Source organism: Oncorhynchus mykiss, chromosome 13 (genome assembly GCF_013265735.2).
Source record: "Oncorhynchus mykiss isolate Arlee chromosome 13, USDA_OmykA_1.1, whole genome shotgun sequence".
In the NCBI taxonomy this organism is placed as follows: Eukaryota; Metazoa; Chordata; class Actinopteri; order Salmoniformes; family Salmonidae; genus Oncorhynchus; species Oncorhynchus mykiss.
This window is the reverse complement of record NC_048577.1, coordinates 12,023,895-12,039,069: the sequence shown is the minus strand read 5'-3', so window position 1 is coordinate 12,039,069 and position 15,175 is coordinate 12,023,895. Positions and strand designations below refer to the sequence as shown.

Below are 15,175 nucleotides of genomic sequence, written 5' to 3'. Positions count from 1 at the left end.
TTGCTCTGGTCAACAGTAGTGCATTAGGCTACATAGAGAATAGAACCAAACAGAAGACAGTCTGAAAGAGTTATACTTGACTGTGGTAGAGGAGACATCCCTCGCTTTGATCATGGAGACAGTGGTGACTGTGTTGTGGTGGGTGGATAGTGTGTTAGATTTGACAGGGCTGTGTGAAAGATTAGAGGGGTGTTAGTGGTGTGTGTGTGTGTCAGAAAAAGGGTATTACAACTCCTTTCCCCTATTTGACCTAGATATTGTGTGTATGCATTGATGTAGGCTGTGTGCTGTTTTTAAATGGAGTTCTGTCCTTGAGCTGTTCTGGTCTATTAATGTTCTGTAGTATGTTTCATGTTCTGTGTTGGACCCCAGGAAGAGGAGCTGCTGCTTTCGCAAAAGCTAATGGGGATCCTAATAAAATACACCCCCAATTTGTTTTATACATGTGTGTGTGTTAGTGTGTGTGTGTGTGTGTGTTTGTGTGAGTGATTAAATGTCAGTGAATGTGGTTAAGATTAGAGTGGTTGTGATTAAATATTGATGGACACATCTTCTTCCTCGTGATGTAATACTCTGCACACACACACACACACTTGCAAGCTTATCATCACTTTACAGGAGGGGAACGCAGCCGGGCCATTGATCCCACAGATAACCAAACCATCCAGCAGCTTAGCCTTTACACTATTCTGCAAAATACTACATATAGCCTCAAGACCAACTCAATCAATTCAGAGCATTGGATGGGCTCTGTCACCCTTCATACCAACTGACTGAGCGTTTACTGTATAACTCAACAGTCTAATGCCATCCCCAGCTGGCACCACCAGCCCTGAGTCCGGATCTCTCATCCCCTACCACTCAACAACACACACTGACTACCCAACGACAATCAATGGGCTCGATAAAACACAGCGTTTAGAAAGGACAGCTAGTGTTGGGCATTGGCTCTGTTCATATGTCATATTACCATGGATACGGGCTGCTTACTAAGAGTTTAAGACATGGAAGAGGCCAAGCAGCCATGACTTTGCTCATTGTATTCATGAAATAATATACCAGGGAGAAAGGAGAAACCAGCTGACTGAAAGTGATGTAAAACAAAAGTCACATATTGTCTTAAGGCCAGGCATCACACCTTAATAGGGGTTCATTTTCTCTTAATCCTATCACAAGCAACTTTTGGTATCTATGTTGGTGATGTTGGTATGATAAACTAAAGAAAATATACATTTTCATTACATTTGAAAGTTTTTTACATTTTGATGTTTATTTTTTTGAAAATATTAATGTTAATGGACCAAAATCAAATCCAATTGTATTTGTTGCGTACACATATTTTGCAGATGTTATCACAGGTGTTGGGAAATGCTTATGTTGCTAGCTTCAGCAGTGCAGTAATACCTAACAATACACCCAAACCCCGAAAAATAAAAGAAACAAATGAAGAAATAGACACAGACACAGACACTTATGTTGGAGTCATTAAAACTAGTTTTTCAACCACTCCACTCCAATGTCTTGTTAACAAACTATAGTTTTGGCAAGTCGGTTAGGACATCTACTTTGTGCATGACACAAGTCATTTTTCAGACAGATTATTTCACTTATAATTCACTGTATCACAATTTCAGTGGGTCAGAAGTTTACATACACTAAGTTGACTGTGCCTTTAAACAGCTTGGAAAATTCCAGAAAATTATGTCATGGCTTTAGAAGCTTCTGATAGGCTAATTTACACCATTTTAGTGAAGATGCTGGAGGAAACCGTAACAAAAGTATCTAGATCCACAGTAAAACGAGTCCTATATCGACATAACCTGAAAGGCCGCTCAGCAAGGAAGAAGCCACTGCTCCAAAACCGCCATTAAAAAGCCAGACTAAGGTTTGTAACTGCACATGGCGACAGAGATAGTACTTTTTGGAGAAATGTCCTCCGATCTGATGAAACAAAAATAGAACTGTTTGGCCATAATGAACATCGTTATGTTTGGAGGAAAAAGGGGGAGGCTTGCAAGCTGAAGAACACCCTCCCAACCATGAAGCACGGGGTGGCAGCATCATGTTGTGGGGGTGCTTTGCTGCAGGAGGGACTGGTGCACTTCACAAAATATATGGCATCATGAGGAGGAAAATGATGTGGATATATTATAGCAACATCTCAAGACATCAGTCAGGAAGTTAAAGCTTGGTCGCAAATGGGTCTTCCAAATGGACAATGACCCCAAGCATACTTCCAAAGTTGTGGCAAAATGGCTTAAGGACAACAAAGTCAAGGTATTGGAGTGGCCATCACAAAGCCCTGACCTCAATCCCGTAGAATATTTGTGGGCAGAACGGAAAATGCATTTGCGAGCAAGGAGGCCTACAAACCTGACTCAGTTACACCAGCTCTGTCAGGAGGAATGGGCCAAAATTCACCCAACTTATTGTGGGAAGCTTGTGGAAGGCTACCCGAAACGTTTGACCCAAGTTAAACAATTTAAAGGCAATGCTACCAAATACTAATTGAGTGTATGTAAACTTCTGACCCACTGGGAATGTGATGAAAGAAATAAAAGCTGAAATAAATAATTATCTCTACTATTATTCTGACATTTCACATTCTTAAAATAAAGTGGAGATCCTAACTGACCTAAGACAGGGAATTTTTACTTGGATTAAATGCCAGGAATGGTTAAAAACTGAGTTTAAATGTATTTGGCTAAGGTGTATATGATGGTGTGTATAGACATTATGGACACCAATAAATCTCTAAATGGGATAGGTAGATGCAAAAATGTCATTTCGCCTGTGGTGCCTGGCCAAAAGTTGATACATTTTGTAAGTTTTGCAATCATACTCTGATACTCCCCTTCTGACCTCCTCTTTTGCTGTGTGTTCCATCGTTTGAAGTCAGGAATAGTCTAAATAACCGATTCTATCGGATCCTGGATGGGTCTCCTCTCTAAACTAAAGCCATTAGAACTGAATGAGTTGTCTTTCCCAAACATGACCAAACCACCCAACTCCTTTGATGTGTGGTTTAGATCGGCGGCCATTTTATTTTTCCAACACGGTCCCAACATGAGGTCAAGTGTTTGCATTCCTCTCCCCCTGCATCAGTGAGTGAACAACGACGTACCCCCTTCTCCTGTTTCCCAGAAGTGTTGAGATGGGAACGCTGACAGAATGCTGATAAAAACGGTTTATGGTAAACGGACACCAGTATGTACTGCAGGCTTGGCTGGCTTCCTGTGTCTCTGTGTTGTGTTATGGTGTGTGATCATCTGTACAGCGTTATAGGGGTTAGTAGGAGGACTAACTAACAGAGATACTGTAGTGTCATAGTGGTCAGTAAGAGGACTAATTAACAGAGATAGTTAGTCCTCCTACTGACCACTATGACACTACCTCAGTTAGTCCTCCTACTGACCACTATGACACTACACTATCTCTGTTAGTCCTCCTACTGACCACTATGACACTACCTCTGTTAGTCCTCCTACTGACCACTATGAAACTACACTAACAGAGATAGTGTAGTGTGATGGTGGTCAGTAGGAGGACTAACAGAGACAGCAGGTTAGGGTTGACAGGTTAAGAGCATTACAGGGAGACATCACATGAATCACCTAAAGCTAACAGAGCAAACATATCTGTCCCCCAGGCTAAAAACCTTCTCCCTCCACCTGTCATCTATTAACCTGGACTCTGAACTGAATATGGCTTTACTATCCCTTCTGTACCTCCATGAAGTGAAACCATAGTGAAAGATAGCAGTATTTAGTTTGGGTTTCAGGCTAGCAATCTGTACCTCTACAGGCCTGAACACAACAGAGCAGTATGTCATCATGACATAGAGAACACACCCCCAGAGCTGCCACGCCTGTATTAACACACTACAACCTGTCTAGGTTTATGTTTCTAGGACAGCGATCCTAAGTAACCCCTAATCCATGTCCCAGAGGTACGTGTTTCAGGGTAGAGGGTAATGCTGTCAGAGGGGGTGTGTTTCCAGTTGTACAGGATACACATGGTATACACTGTCCAACTCGATGCTTACTGGCAGGTTCCTTTTTGACAACGCAACAACAATAACAAACAATAAAAGATAGGAACATAAAGTAAATGTCTCAGTAGAACAGAATAAACATTCTAGCATAAGTATAATACAGGAAGGCACAATTTATAGTCCAATATTTACACATGTATCAGGGCAGGGGGGGTTGGGGGGGCAAGTGTTTAAATTGTTCAGTATTAGCAGTTCTAAATAAGAGTCTGGAAGCAGCAGCTGTGGTGTGTGTGTAGCATGAATATACTGTATATATGTGTGTGTGTTACAGTAATGTCGGGGTAATGTTTAACACAGGGTAACTACGTTTGGTTCATTTCCTGGGACACTGAACAATGCATTCAGTGTCTGTGCAGCTGTGTGTATTATGACACTAGTAAACACACACACACACTCAGACGGAGTGGAGATAATGTAGAGAAGGAGGGAGAGATAATGGAGAGAAGGGAAAGGCAGAGTGGAAAGATAATGGAGAGAAGGAGGGAGAGTTAATGGAGAGAAGGGGGAGACAGAGGGGTCCTGCTGTGTTTACTCAGCGATTGGCTACTCCATCTTCTTCCTGTATTGATGTGGATGGAGATGGTTGTGTGTGTGTGTGTGTGTGTGTGTGTGTGTGTGTGTGTGTGTGTGTGTGTGTGTGTGTGTGTGTGTGTGTGTGTGTGTGTGTGTGTGTGTGTGTGGATGAGGACGAAACAAGGTTTTGGAAGGAGTTCAACCACTCCAAAACAACCAGAGTTGTAGTCGTTCTGTCGTAGTTAACTGGGCCAAGAGATGAGAGGTGCTACTCTGGGTCAAGTTGACTAGGTTGATCTTGAATGTGACATGAACTGAGTGCAGGGGGTGGGCAGGGGACAGGCCATGGGAGACCACCTCTACAATACTGTAGAGTCGACTGTATGAACTATGAAAAGGTGGAACAGGTAACAGTGGAAATATAGACTTTACTTTGTCATCTTTCAATTACTGCATTCAGGCGTAGTCAAATATACAGGCTATGTATTCTGACTAGAGACAACAGTTTTTTCTGCTACCTGACCAGGAAAGTCTCTGGGCCTGTACCCATCATGACTGAACACATGACTCTGGGCCTGTACCCATCATGACTGAACACATGACTCTGGGCCTGTACCCATCATGACTGAACACATGACTCTGGGCCTGTACCCATCATGACTGAACACATGACTCTGGGCCTGTACCCATCATGACTGAACACATGACTCTGGGCCTGTACCCATCATGACTGAACACATAACTCTGAGAAAGAAATAAAGAAAGAAAGAGAGAAAGAAAGAAAGAGAGAAAGAAAGAGAAAGAGAAAAAAAGAGAGAAAGAAAGAAAGAAAGAAAGAGAGAAAGAGAGAAAGAAAGAAAGAAGAGAAAGAAAGAGAAAAAGAAAGAGAGAAAGAAAGAGAGAAAGAGAGAAAGAAAGAAAGAGAGAAAGAGAGAAAAAAAGAGAGAAAGAAAGAGAGAAAGAAAGAGAGAGAGAGACAAGAAGACTGGATACCTTGGATTGGCACTGAGGGAACACGAGATAAAGGGCTTTGGAATACAACATCTTGTCATTGTCTCAGAAGACTGGCTCTTAGAAGTTAAGAACAAACAAAATACTAAGCTACATTTTTGACATCACAGGAAGAACACTTCAATCAACATATCAAAGTCCCAAAGTTGAGACTCAATGAAGGTACAGTAGCACATAAACTATGAATGACATGTTCTTTGTAGGACAGATTCCCAACAGCCATCAAAGACAAAGGAAGGGCATTGTATTCTCACATCTGACACACGGAAGGTCAACGTTCAATATGAAAGCAGTAGAACTAGGCTGCGCCAGGCAGAGACTCTAAAACATTGTGTGTGTGTGTGTGTGTGTGTGTGTGCGTCCGTGCGCCAACAACTACAACAGACACGTTGAATCACAACATGAAGCTGAATCAGAAACAAACAATTAATATGGTGTTTATGGTGCTTCTCTCTCATCAATATGGTGTTTATGGTGCTTCTCTCTCATCAATATGGTGTTTATGGTGCTTCTCTCTCATCAATATGGTGTTTATGGTGCTTCTCTCTCATCAATATGGTGTTTATGGTGCTTCTCTCTCATCAATATGGTGTTTATGGTGCTTCTCTCTCATCAATGTGGTGTTTATGGTGCTTCTCTCTCATCAATATGGTGTTTATGGTGCTTCTCTCTCATCAATATGGTGTTTATGGTGCTTCTCTCTCATCAATATGGTGTTTATGGTGCTTCTCGCTCATCAATATGGTGTTTATGGTGCTTCTCTCTCATCAATATGGTGTTTATGGTGCTTCTCTCTCATCAATATGGTGTTTATGGTGCTTCTCTCTCATCAATATGGTGTTTATGGTGCTTCTCTCTCATCAATGTGGTGTTTATGGTGCTTCTCTCTCATCAATATGGTGTTTATGGTGCTTCTCTCTCATCAATATGGTGTTTATGGTGCTTCTCTCTCATCAATATGGTGTTTATGGTGCTTCTCGCTCATCAATATGGTGTTTATGGTGCTTCTCTCTCATCAATATGGTGTTTATGGTGCTTCTCTCTCATCAATATGGTGTTTATGGTGCTTCTCTCTCATCAATATGGTGTTTATGGTGCTTCTCTCTCATCAATATGGTGTTTATGGTGCTTCTCTCTCATCAATATGGTGTTTATGGTGCTTCTCTCTCATCAATATGGTGTTTATGGTGCTTCTCTCTCATCAATATGGTGTTTATGGTGCTTCTCTCTCATCAATATGGTGTTTATGGTGCTTCTCTCTCATCAATATGGTGTTTATGGTGCTTCTCTCTTATCAATATGGTGTTTATGGTGCTTCTCTCTCATCAATATGGTGTTTATGGTGCTTCTCTCTCATCAATATGGTGTTTATGGTGCTTCTCTCTCATCAATATGATGGATAATAACAGTCTGTTACTGGTGCTAAGAGATACGTAATCAACATGGTGTGTGTGTGTGTGTGTGTGTGTGTGTGTTGTAACCGATAGAACAGTGAATCAGCTATTATCTGTTGATAATGATGGTGCTACTGAAACATCACGAAGGGAAGTGAGAGGTGCCATGATGTCAATCAGTGTAATTAAGGATAACGAGAGTGGAAGTGGAAGCCCACTCAGAAACCACACACACAGCTAATGACCCCTATAACAATGCTCCGGTAATGACAGACACATACACTATTTTTTAACGAACTCCTGTTGCTTTAACCACGTAAACAAAAACAACCTCTCCGCAGACCCACACAGACCCACGCTGGCTAAGTGCAGACCCACACAGACCAACGCTGGCTAAGTGCAGACCCACACAGACCCACGCTGGCTAAGTGCAGACCCACACAGACCCACGCTGGCTAAGTGCAGACCCACACAGACCCACGCTGGCTAAGTGCAGACCCACACAGACCCACGCTGGCTAAGTGCAGACCCACGCTGGCTAAGTGCAGACCCACACAGACCCACGCTGGCTAAGTGCAGACCCACACAGACCCATGCTGGCTAAGTGCAGACCCACACAGACCCACGCTGGCTAAGTGCAGACCCACACAGACCCACGCTGGCTAAGTGCAGACCCACACAGACCCACGCTGGCTAAGTGCTACCCTTTATATACCTCCCTGAGTCTCTAGCTTTACACAAAGTGGGTTATTCTAAACAGTGACCTTGGCTCCTGGGTAGAAACAGGCCTGGCTGCCAGTCTCTCTACTTTATCTGACCAGTGTGTGGTTGTCATGCCAGAGGAGTCCTGCTACAAAGCAACAGTCAGCCATGGAACACAACCAACCGTGCAAAAACTGGTTGAATCAAAACTGTTCCACGTCATAAAGAAGTATAATCAATGTGATGACTGATTGGAGTTGATTTGCAAAAAGTCATCAAACTAAGGAATTTTTGTATTTTCTTCACTAAAACTTGTAATCTAAATCCAATGACAAGCTGACTTTTTTTGTTGATTTCAAGTTTAATTCACATTAGTTGACAACTCAACCAAATGTAAATCTAAACTAGACGTTGAAATGACGTCTGTGCCCAGTAGGAAACTACTCCCAGAAACAGTCCTGAAAGACTTGATTTGATTTGTTCAGCAGTTTTTGAAATCTTCATATGTATATGAACCTAATACTCCTTTGCACTGCAGTATAGGACACATAACAGCCCACGACATCTAGCGACTCAGCCAGCGATGCTGCTAGTCCAACACTCCCTGGGCTGTGAGAGGGGCCCAAGACGGGAAACCAGAACCCTGGTTGAGATGCAGCGATCTGGGCTAAAGGAATCTGGAGGGGTGCCTGTAGTGTAGTATGCAGCTCCATGCCTCTAGGGTCTCTAGTCTGTCAGCCTGCACAGCCTGCCCAAATGGCACCCTATACCCTACATAGTGGGCCCTGGTAAAAAAGTAGTGCACTATGTAGGGAATAGAGGTCGACCGATTAATCGGAATGGCCGATTAATTAGGGCCGATTTCAAGTTTTCATAACAATCGGTAATCTGCATTTTTGGACACGGTTTATGGCTGATTGCACTCCACGAGGAGACTGCGTGGCAGGCTGACTACCTGTTACGCGAGGGCAGCAAGGAGCCAAGGTAAGTTACTAGCTAGCATTAAACTTATAAAAAACAATCAATCTTCACATAATCACTAGTTAACTACACATGGTTGATGATATTACTAGTTTATCTAGCTTGTCCTGCTTTGCATATAATCGATGCGGTGCCTGTTAATTGATCATCGAATCACAGCCTACTTCGCTGAATGGGTGATGATTTAACAAGCTCATTCGTGAAAAAAGCACTGCCGTTGCACCAATGTACCTAAACATAAACATCAACACCTTTCTTAAAATCAATACACAAGTATATATTTTTAAACCTGCATATTTAGCTAATATTGCCTGCTAACATGAACTTATTTTAACTAGGGAAATTGTCACTTCACTTGCATCTTATGCAACAGAGTCAGGATATATGCAGCAGTTTGGGCCGTCTGGCTCGTTGCGAACTGTGTGAAGACCATTTCTTCCTAACAAAAGACAACCAACTTCGCCAAACGGGGGATGATTTAACAAAAGCGTATTTGCAAAAAAAGCACAATCGTTGCACGAATATACCTAACCATAAACATCAATGTACCTAACCATAAACATCAATATACCTAACCATAAACATCAATGTACCTAACCATAAACATCAATGTACCTAACCATAAACATCAATATACCTAACCATAAACATCAATGTACCTAACCATAAACATCAATATACCTAACCATAAACATCAATATACCTAACCATAAACATCAACATACCTAACCATAAACATCAATATACCTAACCATAAACATCAATGTACCTAACCATAAACATCAATATACCTAACCATAAACATCAATGTACCTAACCATAAACATCAATGTACCTAACCATAAACATCAATATACCTAACCATAAACATCAATGTACCTAACCATAAACATCAATATACCTAACCATAAACATCAATATACCTAACCATAAACATCAATGTACCTAACCATAAACATCAATATACCTAACCATAAACATCAATATACCTAACCATAAACATCAATATACCTAACCATAAACATCAATATACCTAACCATAAACATCAATATACCTAACCATAAACATCAATGTACCTAACCATAAACATCAATGTACCTAACCATAAACATCAATATACCTAACCATAAACATCAATATACCTAACCATAAACATCAATATACCTAACCATAAACATCAATATACCTAACCATAAACATCAATGTACCTAACCATAAACATCAATATACCTAACCATAAACATCAATATACCTAACCATAAACATCAATGTACCTAACCATAAACATCAATGTACCTAACCATATACATCAATATACCTAACCATAAACATCAATACCTTTCTTAAAATCAATACACAAGTATATATTTTTAAACCTGGATATTTAGTTAAAAGAAATTCATGTCAGCAGGCAATATTATCTAGGGAAATTGTGTCACTTCTCTTGCGTTCATTGCACGCAGAGTCAGGGTATATGCAACAGTTTGGGCCGCCTGGCTCGTTGCAAACTAATTTGTCAGAATTTTACATAATTATGACATAACATTGAAGGTTGTACAATGTAACAGCAATATTTAGGCTTATGGATGCCACCCGTTAGATAAAATACGGAACGGTTCTGTATTTCACTGAGAGAATAAACGTTTTGTTTTCGAAATGATAGTTTCCAGATTTGACCATATTAATGACCTAAGGCTCGTATTTCTGTGTGTTATTATGTTATAACTAAGTGTATGATTTGATAGAGCAGTCTGACTGAGCGATGGTAGGCAGCAGCAGGCTCGTAAGCATTCAATCATTCGACCAAACCATGGGCCATTGTGCAGGTGTCCCTGGTCTGCCATAGAGAGGAGCAGAGCAGAGACCTCGTCTAGACTAAAGGGAGAAGGCTGGCTTTAGGTTTACACCGGCAGATGGACTGTGCAGTACAGGACTGTGATACGGTCAGAGGTTGGTTTAGAAGCAAAACAAAATCATATGTGATGTTGAATGAATTGCAGAGCAGACTTTCTAATCTAGGGCACAGCCTTCCGGATGTTCAGTTTTCAATGCAATCCACCATGTCTCCTGAATCTGGAGTGATGACCAGCTAGTCATCTAGGTTACATACCCTCTATTTCTAGGCACAGTTAGGAAATACAATTCCTCTTAGCACAAACCAACAACCATCCTCTCGATCACACACATACACACCCATTGGAGGAAGCATCTGGGGCAGGAAATTGACGCTAAAGTCTCAATTACAAAGAGGATTTTTTTTGTTTTTTTTGTGGAAAACCGACAACCGACCGGCACCCAAATCACATGGTAGAAGAAAAATGACTGTCTATAATAAGGATGTCAATTTAATGCTCGGAGACATAATCCATTCCCCCAAATCCTGCTTGTCAAATGAAGCATTTCACTGTCGAGGACATAACAAACCCACAAGGTATTCTGGGAATGGACAGAATTTCAGAACCCTTGGTTGCATGGAACCTTTTACTGAAGAATGTGTTTGTTTTCTATGATTGTGTTCTGTATCTGTTGTGCTTCCCTAGTGTATTGATGTGTGTATGTTTTGTAATTACAGGGCTTTTCTCCAAAAGAGGCCTTGGTCTCAGAATGACTCCCTGTCAAAATAAAGGTTCAATAAATAAAACAAACAATGGAGTCAAGGAGAACTTTAGAATGTTGTATCTAAGTACTATCCTTTTTTGTTATCCTACCCCTAATCCTCCTCTACCCTACCCCTAATCCTCCTCTACCCTTCCCCTAATCCTCCTCTACCCTACCCCTAATCCTCCTCTACCCTTCCCCTAATCCTCCTCTACCCTACCCCTAATCCTCCTCTACCCTACCCCTAATCCTCCCCTACCCTACCCTTAATCCTCCTCTACCCTACCCCTAATCCTCCCCTACCCTACCCCTAATCCTCCTCTACCCTTCCCCTAATCCTCCTCTACCCTACCCCTAATCCTCCTCTACCCTACCCCTAATCCCTCCCTACCCTACCCCTAATCCTCCCCTCCCCTACCCCTAATCCTCCTCTACCCTACCCTAATCCTCCTCTACCCTTAATCCTCCTCTACCCCTAATCCTCCTCTACCCTACCCCTAATCCTCATCTACCCTTCCCCTAATCCTACCCTTCCCCTAATCCTCCTCTACCCTACCCCTAATCCTCCTCTACCCTTAATCCTCCTCTACCCCTAATCCTCCTCTACCCTACCCCTAATCCTCCTCTACCCTTCCCCTAATCCTACCCTTCCCCTAATCCTCTACCCCTAATCCTCCTCTACCCTACCCCTAATCCTCCTCTACCCCTAATCCTCCTCTACCCTACCCCTAATGCTCCTCTACCCTACCCCTACTCTACCCCTAATCCTCCTCTACCCTACCCCTAATCCTCCTCTACCCTACCCCTAATGCTCCTCTACCCTACCCCTAATGCTCCTCTACCCTACCCCTAGTCTACCCCTAATCCTCCTCTACCCTTCCCCTAATCCTCCTCTACCCTTCCCCAAATCCTCCTCTACCCTACCCCAAATCCTCCTCTACCCTACCCCAAATCCTCCTCTAGCCTACCCCTAATCCTCATCTACCCTACCCCTAATCCTCCTCTACCCTTCCCCTAATCCTCCTCTACCCTTCCCCTAATCCTCCTTTACCCCTCCCCTAATCCTCCTCTACCCCACCCCTAATCCTCATAATCCTACTTTACTCTAACCCTACCCCTAATCCTACCCTACACCCAATCCTACTATACCCTACCCCTCATCCTACTTTACTCTAACCCTACCCCTAATCCTACCCTACACCTAATCCTACTATACCCTACCCTACTCTAACCTACCCCTAATCCCATCCTAACCTAACCCTATTCTACTCTACCCTTCTCTACTCTAACCCAGCCTACCCCTAATCTTGTCAAATGAAGCATTTCACTGTCGAGGACATAACAAACCCACAAGGTATTCTGGGAATGGACAGAATTTCAGAACCCTTGGTTGCATGGAACCTTTTACTGAAGAATGTGTTTGTTTTCTATGATTGTGTTCTGTATCTGTTGTGCTTCCCTAGTGTATTGATGTGTGTATGTTTTGTAATTACAGGGCTTTTCTCCAAAAGAGGCCTTGGTCTCAGAATGACTCCCTGTCAAAATAAAGGTTCAATAAATAAAACAAACAATGGAGTCAAGGAGAACTTTAGAATGTTGTATCTAAGTACTATCCTTTTTTGTTATCCTACCCCTAATCCTCCTCTACCCTACCCCTAATCCTCCTCTACCCTTCCCCTAATCCTCCTCTACCCTACCCCTAATCCTCCTCTACCCTTCCCCTAATCCTCCTCTACCCTACCCCTAATCCTCCTCCACCCTACCCCTAATCCTCCCCTACCCTACCCTTAATCCTCCCCTACCCTACCCCTAATCCTCCCCTACCCTACCCCTAATCCTCCTCTACCCTTCCCCTAATCCTCCTCTACCCTACCCCTAATCCTCCTCTACCCTACCCCTAATCCTCCCCCACCCTACCCCTAATCCTCCCCTCCCCTACCCCTAATCCTCCTCTACCCTACCCCTAATCCTCCTCTACCCTTAATCCTCCCTCTACCCCTAATCCTCCTCTACCCTACCCCTAATCCTCCTCTACCCTTCCCCTAATCCTACCCTTCCCCTAATCCTCCTCTACCCTACCCCTAATCCTCCTCTACCCTTAATCCTCCTCTACCCCTAATCCTCCTCTACCCTACCCCTAATCCTCCTCTACCCTTCCCCTAATCCTACCCTTCCCCTAATCCTCTACCCCTAATCCTCCTCTACCCTACCCCTAATCCTCCTCTACCCCTAATCCTCCTCTACCCTACCCCTAATGCTCCTCTACCCTACCCCTACTCTACCCCTAATCCTCCTCTACCCTACCCCTAATCCTCCTCTACCCTACCCCTAATGCTCCTCTACCCTACCCCTAATGCTCCTCTACCCTACCCCTAGTCTACCCCTAATCCTCCTCTACCCTTCCCCTAATCCTCCTCTACCCTTCCCCAAATCCTCCTCTACCCTACCCCAAATCCTCCTCTACCCTACCCCAAATCCTCCTCTAGCCTACCCCTAATCCCCCTCTACCCTTCCCCTAATCCTCCTCTACCCTTCCCCTAATCCTCCTTTACCCCTCCCCTAATCCTCCTCTACCCCACCCCTAATCCTCCTAATCCTACTTTACTCTAACCCTACCCCTAATCCTACCCTACACCCAATCCTACTATACCCTACCCCTCATCCTACTTTACTCTAACCCTACCCCTAATCCTACCCTACACCTAATCCTACTATACCCTACCCTACTCTAACCTACCCCTAATCCCACCCTAACCTAACCCTATTCTACTCTACCCTTCTCTACTCTAACCCAGCCTACCCCTAATCCTACTCTACGGCTGCTTTCCAGATTTAGCTCCACAGCAACACCTCAGAAACATCTAGCAACCCTCTTAATCATGCAACACTTAAATATTTAAATAAACACAATCTATGATTGACCTTCACATGACCCTAGGTTCATGGAAAGGCCAAACTCTCATCCTCCGCAATTCTCTGAAAAACAGACACATGAAGACAACAGACTGAGACACTATTGAGACACATCGATGCCAAGAGCCCCATTCAGACAAATCAAATCAGATGATTTTATTGTTTTGTACGAGTATATGAGTGAAAGCATTCAGAAGTAAATTCACTGTCACATTGTCAAACCAATGCACTTGTGTCCTGTTTTGCTAACCACATACCTTGTGACTGACTTAACTACGGACAAGTTAGCTGGACTAACAGAGAGAATGAGGTCAATTTGAAAGGGGAGTGTGTTTGTGTAGTCTCCATTCCACAAGCCAAGGAAACAGACGTTTTGGATGTGTTGGTGTGTGTGTGTCCATGATGTAATGTAACCCTACAGGAGGCAGTGGTCTTTCTCACACGGCAGTCCACATGACAACCCTCCCACCTCACCCCAAAGTCACCCCCACATGAGGATCTCCATAGCAACCCCAAAACAAACACTGTACGCATGATGTGGCCACCACACCCCAGGACCAGAGAGAGTCAGTCAGAGAGCGAAAGAGAGAGGGGAAAGTCAAGTGACAAGAGGAATATAGAGAAAAATGTAAGGAGCAAGAGACAAACAGAGAGTAAGAGAACGAGGGAGGGGGAGAAAGAGCGAGAGACAGAGAGTAAGAGAACGAGGGAGGGGGAGAAAGAGCGAGAGAGACGGGGATCGATGGAGACATCACAAGGGATTCCTCTAAGCAACATATGGTATAGTTTAGCTACGCTACTGATCAAATCCATTCATAAAGCTGAAGAGACGTTTGGAAAGATAACCCTCGTCAAGAAACCATATGCAAACACTTACGATCCGCTTTAAAAGGGCCAAACACACTGATACTGAACAAACACACTGATACTGAACAAACACACTGATACTGAACTACTATAACCTTTGTAATGTAGAGTATGAACTAAACACTGTGTCCAAGTTGGAAG

The 15,175-nt window shown here is 43.1% G+C and overlaps 1 protein-coding gene across 3 annotated transcripts in view; it reads right to left on the bottom strand.

Moving 5' to 3' along the window:
- The window catches only part of LOC118938206 (gamma-adducin-like), a 148,102-nt gene that overhangs the window by 47,929 nt on the left and 84,998 nt on the right, over positions 1 to 15,175 (bottom strand). The window lies entirely within an intron of this gene.